Genomic DNA, 8,604 nt, shown 5'->3' with positions numbered 1-8,604 from the left:
TTCAGAGGCTGGGTTCCTATAGTCTAACCTGGCTTCCTTTCCTTCAGAGGCTGGGTTCCTATAGTCTAACGTGGCTTCCTTTCCTTCAGAGGCTGGGTTCCTATAGTCTAACCTGGCTTCCTTTCCTTCAGAGGCTGGGTTCCTATAGTCTAACCTGGCTTCCTTTCCTTCAGAGGCTGGGTTCCTATAGTCTAACCTGGCTTCCTTTCCTTCAGAGGCTGGGTTCCTATAGTCTAACCTGGCTTCCTTTCCTTCAGAGGCTGGGTTCCTATAGTCTAACCTGGCGTCCTTTCCTTCAGAGGCTGGGTTCCTATAGTCTAACCTGGCTTCCTTTCCTTCAGAGGCTGGGTTCCTATAGTCTAACCTGGCTTCCTTTCCTTCAGAGGCTGGGTTCCTATAGTCTAACCTGGCTTCCTTTCCTTCAGAGGCTGGGTTCCTATCGTCTAACCTGGCTTCCTTTCCTTCAGAGGCTGGGTTCCTATAGTCTAACCTGGCTTCCTTTCCTTCAGAGGCTGGGTTCCTATAGTCTAAGAAAGCTCTTACATAAAAATTCTGGTCTCTGCTTCTTTTCTGGACTTCCCTCCTCTCCTTATGAACTCCTGGTTTTAACACAACAAAACACAACATGTAAAACAGGTTATCACATCACTGTAGTTGTTGAGAAATTAAGTTGATATGAGAAGCCTCATGTCCTGACTGGGGTTTCCGTTAACCGGTAATAGCCGGCATTTGGCCGATAAAAAAATTAAAAAGCCAATAAATAAAATTTAATACCGGCCAATTGTCTCAGAGAAGAATGAAAAATCCCATTGAGAAATAATGCTTATTAGCCTCTTCATTGTAGCCTAGGTCTACTGGTTGTATGAATTTGGTATCTATTGTCCCACAACTGTCCCAGAGTCTGTTTGGAAAAGGCTATTTCTTTTCTCTACAAGCTGACCAATAGAATAGGTCAACTTTTCTACTACGGGGGATACTCGTCTTGTTGGCTGAGGGAAAGTAAATGTCTTCGAAGTGCGCATCAGAATTAGGTTAGAAGGACCACACATTGTTGCATCCTTGACTTGCATGTTCTGTTGATATTAACTACCATAATCTAAATATGATTTGTCATTCTGAGCACTGTGGGTGGACACCCTAATCAGGTTACACACCCATTGTATATGGGTCAGGTAAATTTACCAAATGTCCGGTAAATTAACATGCGGATGTCAAATGTCTGCAGCCGAACAGAAACCCTGGTCTTGACCCACCATGTGTGTTCCCTGGCCCAGAAGGCAGCAGGAATGAGGAGCAGAAACAAAGCTTTGGAGGCCACCACCAGGACCCAGATCAGACCACAGTCAGCAGACACACCACAGTCAGGACAGTCACAAGAGGTGATGGTGGGCGAGACCTCTGTACAGTAGAGAGGTGATGGTGTGGGTGTCCTCTGTACAGTAGAGAGGTGATGGTGTGGGAGTCCTCTGTACAGTAGAGAGGTGATGGTGTTGGAGTCCTCTGTAAAGTAGAGAGGTGATGGTGTGGGAGTCCTCTGTACAGTAGAGAGGTGATGGTGGGGGAGTCCTCTGTACAGTAGAGAGGTGATGGTGTGGGAGTCCTCTGTACAGTAGAGAGGTGTTGGTGGGGGAGTCCTCTGTACAGTAGAGACGTGATGGTGGGGGGAGTCCTCTGTACAGTAGAGACGTGATGGTGGGGGAGTCCTCTGTACAGTAGAGAGGTGATGGTGGGGGAGTCCTCTGTACAGTAGAGAGGTGATGATGTGGGAGTCCTCTGTACAGTAGAGAGGTGATGGTGGGGGAGTCCTCTGTACAGTAGAGAGGTGATGTGTGGGAGTCCTCTGTACAGTAGAGAGGTGACGGTGTGGGAGTCCTCTGTACAGTAGAGAGGTGATAGTGTTGGAGTCCTCTGTACAGTAGAGAGGTGATGGTGGGGGAGTCCTCTGTACAGTAGAGAGGTGATGGTAGGGGAGTCCTCTGTACAGTAGAGTGGTGATGGTGGGGGGAGTCCTCTGTACAGTAGAGAGGTGATGGTGGGGGAGTTCTCTGGACAGTAGAGAGGTGATGTGTGGGAGTCCTCTGTACAGTAGAGAGGTGATGGTGGGGGAGTCCTCTGTACAGTAGAGAGGTGATGGTGTTGGGGTCCTCTGTACAGTAAAGAGGTGATGGTGTTGGAGTCCTCTGTACAGTAGAGAGGTGATGGTGTGGGAGTCCTCTGTACAGTAGAGAGGTGATGGTGGGGGAGTCCTCTGTACAGTAGAGAGGTGATGGTGTTGGAGTCCTCTGTACAGTAGAGAGGTGATGGTGGGGGAGTCCTCTGTACAGTAGAGAGGAACAACATCACTAAACAGATTACTGTGTATGGTTAATATAACTTATCATCTAGTCCCCTGGATACAGTTACTACCAACTATGAGTTGTTTTAATATGAACTTCAAAAAGCTTCAGAACATGTTCACTACCAGAGGAACATGGACTTTACTGGATGTTCACACATGAAACAAGGAAACAATTCTTACCAATTAAAATCCAAGGGGTGACCTTTCCATATGGTAGACCTGAATCTCCACTTCATCCTTCATCTCCTTAGTCTCACAGTAGTAGAGTCCCAGGTCAGATTCAGTGATGTTCTCAATCAGTAGATCATAGGAGTTGTTAGAAGGGTTCCACACCGGAGTGAAGCGAGGGAGAGGATTTTGGAAATAGTCGTAAACGGAGATTGTAAGTGTAGGCTGGTGCTCATGAGAACAATTCCTGAACCACACAATAAATATTCCAATGGAAACACTACAGTCACAGTAGAGAGTGATGTTGTCTCCTGGTCTGACTCTCAGCTCCACCTCTGCTGCAGAGATCCCATCCTGACTGGAGGAAACAGCACCTACAGGTAACAGAGGAACAGTGTTAGGATGAACTGACTGGAGGAAACAGCACCTACAGGTAACAGAGGAACAGTGTTAGGATGAACTGACTGGAGGAAACAGCACCTACAGGTAGCAGAGGAACAGTTTTAAGATGAACTGACTGGAGGAAACAGCACCTACAGATAGCAGAGGAACAGTGTTAAGATGAATCACAGAATGTCACTTTGACATCATAAACTTCTCCACATGAACATTTAAACGTCATGTCTTTACCACAGTCACCACAATACCACAATAATAAGATAACAAATGTGGCCAACCACATGAAGGGGAGGGTTTAGCTTCGAGGTAAACAAGTTTCATACCAACATGACATCACTGTAAAATATTCAGCTTTGAGGTGTTCACCTTACATAGCAACACTTAATAGCAGCACCTGGTCAAGTCAACCTGCTGCAACATCATCAAACACAACAAAATAACAACCAAATACTAATGTTGACGTCACTTTTGACCCTTGAAGGAAAAGACTCTTGAGACAAAGGACTAAGTTTGGCCTCTATACTTGTAACCTGCCAGTATTAATGTTTGATTATATTATGAACATCCGGTAATCATAACTTTTAAATCCTGATCTGCATTAACTATTTCAGGCATACCAAAATGTAGTGTTTGTCCAGCAAATATCTTGGCCTTTCCAATCTTGGACACCGTGAATTGAAGTCAGCCAGCAACTACAAGCAGAAACTACAATATCCATGATGCTCTGGAGAGGATGTGACGGTACAGCCAAGCCAGTTGTAGTTTAACAGCTATGCCAATTGTAGTTCTTAGTCTTTTTGTTCAGGATTCGTTGGAAAACAAGTGGGACATAGACAGATTGTGAAATGCCCTCAGTGTGAAATCTGAGTTCATCATCAGGAGAATAGATGCACCATGGGTGAACAAATACTTATAACTTGGATGTACTCTCTTCCCCAGGCCAAACGGTAGACAGAAAGCAACATAGCAACGGTAGACAAACAGCAGCATGGCAACAGCAACAGGAAGTGTGGGTTTCCTGTGTGCTGAGTGTGTGTCTTCTCAGCCAATCAGTGACTAGCTCTTATATGAGTACTGTAACACTAACATCATAATATCAGACTTAACAACATTAGTAGTGGTCAATGTATGTACATGTTTACATGTGTTAACATGTGTTTATATATACATTATGTGTGTATATGGGAGTGTTTGTGTCAACATGATGGGAAATCAAATATAGTCCTATGTGGGTTGTTGTGGTTTACTCAGCTAGTGCTGCTGCTCTGTAGGGGGAGGGGTTAAGGGGGCCTGGGTTTCAGGTCTGAGGAGCAGTGTCAGAGTAACTGGGTCTGTCAGTAACTGTATCAGAGTAGCTGGGTCTGTCAGTAACAGTATCAGAGTAGCTGGGTCTGTCAGTAACAGTATCAGAGTAGCTGGGTCTGTCAGTAACAGTATCAGAGTAGCTGGGTCTGTCAGTAACAGTATCAGAGTAGCTGGGTCTGTCAGTAACAGTATCAGAGTAACTGGGTCTCTGATCCAGATATCAGTTAGTATAACAGGTAAACAACCATAAAGGATACAATCACAACTACTGCCCTGCCCTCTCATGTTAACAGTTCACACCTCTTGACTTGAACTAGTCCATCTCAAGGTCTGATGGGTAATGTTAGACTCCAGATGTGGAACACGTAGCCTTCCCTGTAGCTCAGTTGGTAGAGCATGGTGTTTGCAACGCATGGTGTTTGCAATGCCAGGGTTGTGGGTTCGATTCCCACGGGGGGCCATGTATGAAATGTATGCATTCACTACTGTAAGTCGCTCTGGATAAGAGTGTCTGCTAAATGACTAAAATGTAAAACGTTGAACATAATAGTGTGCTGTTTTTGTCTTCCCTGTGGCTCAGTTGGTAGAGCATGGTGTTTGCAACGCCAGCATGGTGTGTGCAACGCCAGGGTTGTGGGTTCGATTCCCACGGGGTGCCAGTACAACAAACAAAAAAAGGCATGAAATGTATGCATTCACTACTGTAAGTCGCTCTGGATAAGAGCGTCTGCTAAATGACTAAAATGTAAAATGTAAAATGAACACAGCCAGACTGAGATGGACCCACACCACACGAGGAAGTCACACCTCATGACTGGAGTCTTAGAGGTGTTGATACAGCTGAATGACGTGGTTGTTTCAGTCAAAGCAACATCATGAAGTATCTGTCTGGTATCTGGTTCCTCCTACACACTGTTAATACTACACTTTATACCATGTATACCTGGAGAAATATTACATATTATTAAGTAATAATAATGTCACATGGTATTTTACACACACACACACACACACACACACACACACACACACACACACACACACACACACACACACACACACACACAAACTAACCCTCAGACCTGAAGTGATATGAACTGCTGTACTCTTTCTCACTCTCTCTTTTTGTCACTCTCTCTCTCTTCCTCCCTCTCTCAGTACGAGGCCCAGCAGCTGTCTGAAACCCAGGCCCCCTTAACCCCTCAGTCCTCCCCTCAGACCTGAAACCCAGGCCCCCTTAACCCCTCAGACCTGAAACCCAGGCCCCCTTAACCCCTCAGACCTGAAACCCAGGCCCCCCTTAACCCCTCAGACCTGAAACCCAGGCCCCCCTTAACCCCTCAGACCTGAAACCCAGGCCTCCCTTAACCCCTCAGACCTGAAACCCAGGCCCCCTTAACCCCTCAGTCCTCCTCTCAGACCTGAAACCCAGGCCCCCCTAACCCCTCAGACCTGAAACCCAGGCCCCCCTTAACCCCTCAGACCTGAAACCCAGGCCCCCCTTAACCCCTCAGTCCTCCCCTCAGACCTGAAACCCAGACTCCCTTAACCCCTCAGATCTGAAACCCAGGCCACCATTAACCCCTCCCCTACAGATCAGCAGCACTAGCTGAGTAAACCACAACCACACACATAGGAGTATATATGATATAAATTCATATGGACACAAACACTCCCATATAGCCACATATATGTAAACATGTACATACATTGACATCTACTAATGTTGTTAAGTCTGATATTATGATGTTGGTATTACAGTACTCATTTAAGAGCTAGTCACTGATTGGCTGAGAGGACACACTCAGTACACAGGAAACCCACACTGACTTCCTGTTGTTGTTGCCATGGTGCTGTCATTCAGCCTGAGGAAGAGAGTCCAAACGTTGTTATAACAAGTTCATTTTTTTACATATATCTCTCCCCTTAACACATATTGACCAGAGTGTGGATGTTAATTGATTGGCCACTGTTCATTGATAAACACAGAGATCATTCATCAGATGGAATGAAAAGAACTGTTTAACACTGGGTATGTAGCACATCCTCCAATGCATCTTGGGTATTGTAGTTTACTATTATCACCACCATAATTCAGTGTTTTAAATAAAATGGTCCATCATTAAAAATAACACTATCACTACTCATTAATTAAAAGACAGTTTTAAAACTCGCTAGTTGAATGCTATATATTCATGAATGCTAATTGGCTGAAAGCCATGCTATATATATATATGAGACAATATACCACAGGTACGATGCAAACAACTTGTTTACTGTTCTAATTACATTGGTAACCTGTTTATAACAGCAATAAGGCACCTTGGGGGGTTGTGGTATATGGCCAATATATCACAGCTAATGGCTGTATCCAGGACGTAGTGTTGAATTATCAGAGTGTTATGGTCTAATACTTAGTGTTTAGTCTCCATGTTATCAGAGTGTTATGGTCTAATACTTAGTGTTTAGTCTCCATGTTATCAGAGTGTTATGGTTTAATACTTAGTGTTTAGTCTCCATGTTATCAGAGTGTTATGGTCTAATACTTAGTGTTTAGTCTCCATGTTATCAGAGTGTTGTGGTCAACCACTGGACTGGTGTCAGTAAGGTCATCTGTGTGTCCCGGTTTAAAGAGACCTGTCTGACTGTCAGGTTACCTGAAATAGTGTCACGATCGTCTAAAGGAGTAGACCAAGGTGCAGCGTGGTTCGAGTTCCACATGTTTAATAAATATGGCACTCGCCAAAACAATACAGAAGAAAAGGAAGTGTGACGTTCTAGGCTGCTCACAAGCAGCTACACAAACACAAGATCCTCAAAAAAGCACAGGTGGGAAAAAGGCTGCCTAAGTATGATTCCTAATCAGAGACAACGATAGACAGCTGCCTCTGATTAGGAACCATACTCGGCCCAAAACAAAGAAATACAAAAACATAGAAAAAGGAACATAGAACTCCCACCCCAGTCACACCCTGGCCTAACCAAAATAGAGAACAAAACCCTCTCTATGGCCAGGGCGTGACAAATAGTTCATAGATCAGGAACAGGATTTGATTTATAACTTTAACAGTATTAAAACTGAATGTTCAATGTTCAGTCAAGCAAACATGAGGTCAAACATGAGGTCAAACATGAGGTCAAACACGAGGTCAAACATGAGGTCAAACACGAGGTCTAAGGTCTATATATAAGCCTACTTTAGGTCTAACATGAGGCCTACTGCCTGACTACAGGTATAAAGGTCTACTTTAGGTCTAACATTAGGCCTACTGCCTGACTACAGGTATAAAGGTCTATAGTTCTACTGCCTGACTGCAGGTATAAAGGTCTTTAGTTCAACTTCCTGAATAAAGGCCTACTTTATGTCTAACATTAGACCTACTTCCTGACTACAGGTATAAAGGTCTACTTTAGGTCTAACATTAGGCCTACTGCCTGACTACAGGTATAAAGGTCTATAGTTCTACTGCCTGACTGCAGGTATAAAGGTCTTTAGTTCAACTTCCTGAATAAAGGCCTACTTTATGTCTAACATTAGACCTACTTCCTGACTACAGGTATAAACGTCTATAGTTCTACTGCCTGACTACAGGTATAAAGGTCTTTAGTTCTACTTCCTGACTACAGGTATAAAGGTCAAGAGTTTTACTTTCAGCCTCTTTTTAAGGTTTAAATGTCAACTCCGTCATCAACATGTGTGTTTGTTTCTTCATAGAGTGTCTATAGGTCTCTTAAGGTGTTGCTATCTAAGGTGAACACCTCAAAGCTGAATATTTTCCATTGACGTCACGTTGGTGTGAAACCTGTTTACCTCGATGCTAGACCCTCCTCTTCCTGTCACAACATGGGTTTCAGAGAAAAGGACCACGAGCTGAAAACTTTCCACTCAATTGAACCAATCGCTGCTCATATGTCCTTTCATGGTAAAGTACATCTAGTCGTTAACACGGAAATACGCAGCAAAGACCTTGTTACTCAAAGACCCAGCTACTCTCTGACAGTCACCATCAGACCATCAGACCACCAGATGGACAGGCTGTGTGTTTCTCTGATTGCATTCTTATGTGAGTAACTTTTATACTGGGCCTTATAGCTGGATGATAGATGATTTCTTGATGTGGTTTTATGGTTGACCAGATTTGTTATCTAATTATTGTGATATTGTGATGACTGTGGTAAAGACATGATGTGTATATTTTCATGTAGAGAAGTTTATGATATCAACATGACATTCTGTGATTCATCCTAACACTGTTCCTCTGCTACCTGTAGGTGCTGTTTCCTCCAGTCAGTTCATCCTAACACTGTTCCTCTGCTACCTGTAGGTGCTGTTTCCTCCAGTCAGTTCATCCTAACACTGTTCCTCTGCTACCTGTAGGTGCTGTTTCCTCCAG

This window comes from Salmo salar, unplaced genomic scaffold, assembly GCF_905237065.1.
Source record: "Salmo salar unplaced genomic scaffold, Ssal_v3.1, whole genome shotgun sequence".
NCBI classification, from domain to species: Eukaryota; Metazoa; Chordata; class Actinopteri; order Salmoniformes; family Salmonidae; genus Salmo; species Salmo salar.
This window is presented reverse-complemented; position numbering follows the sequence as displayed.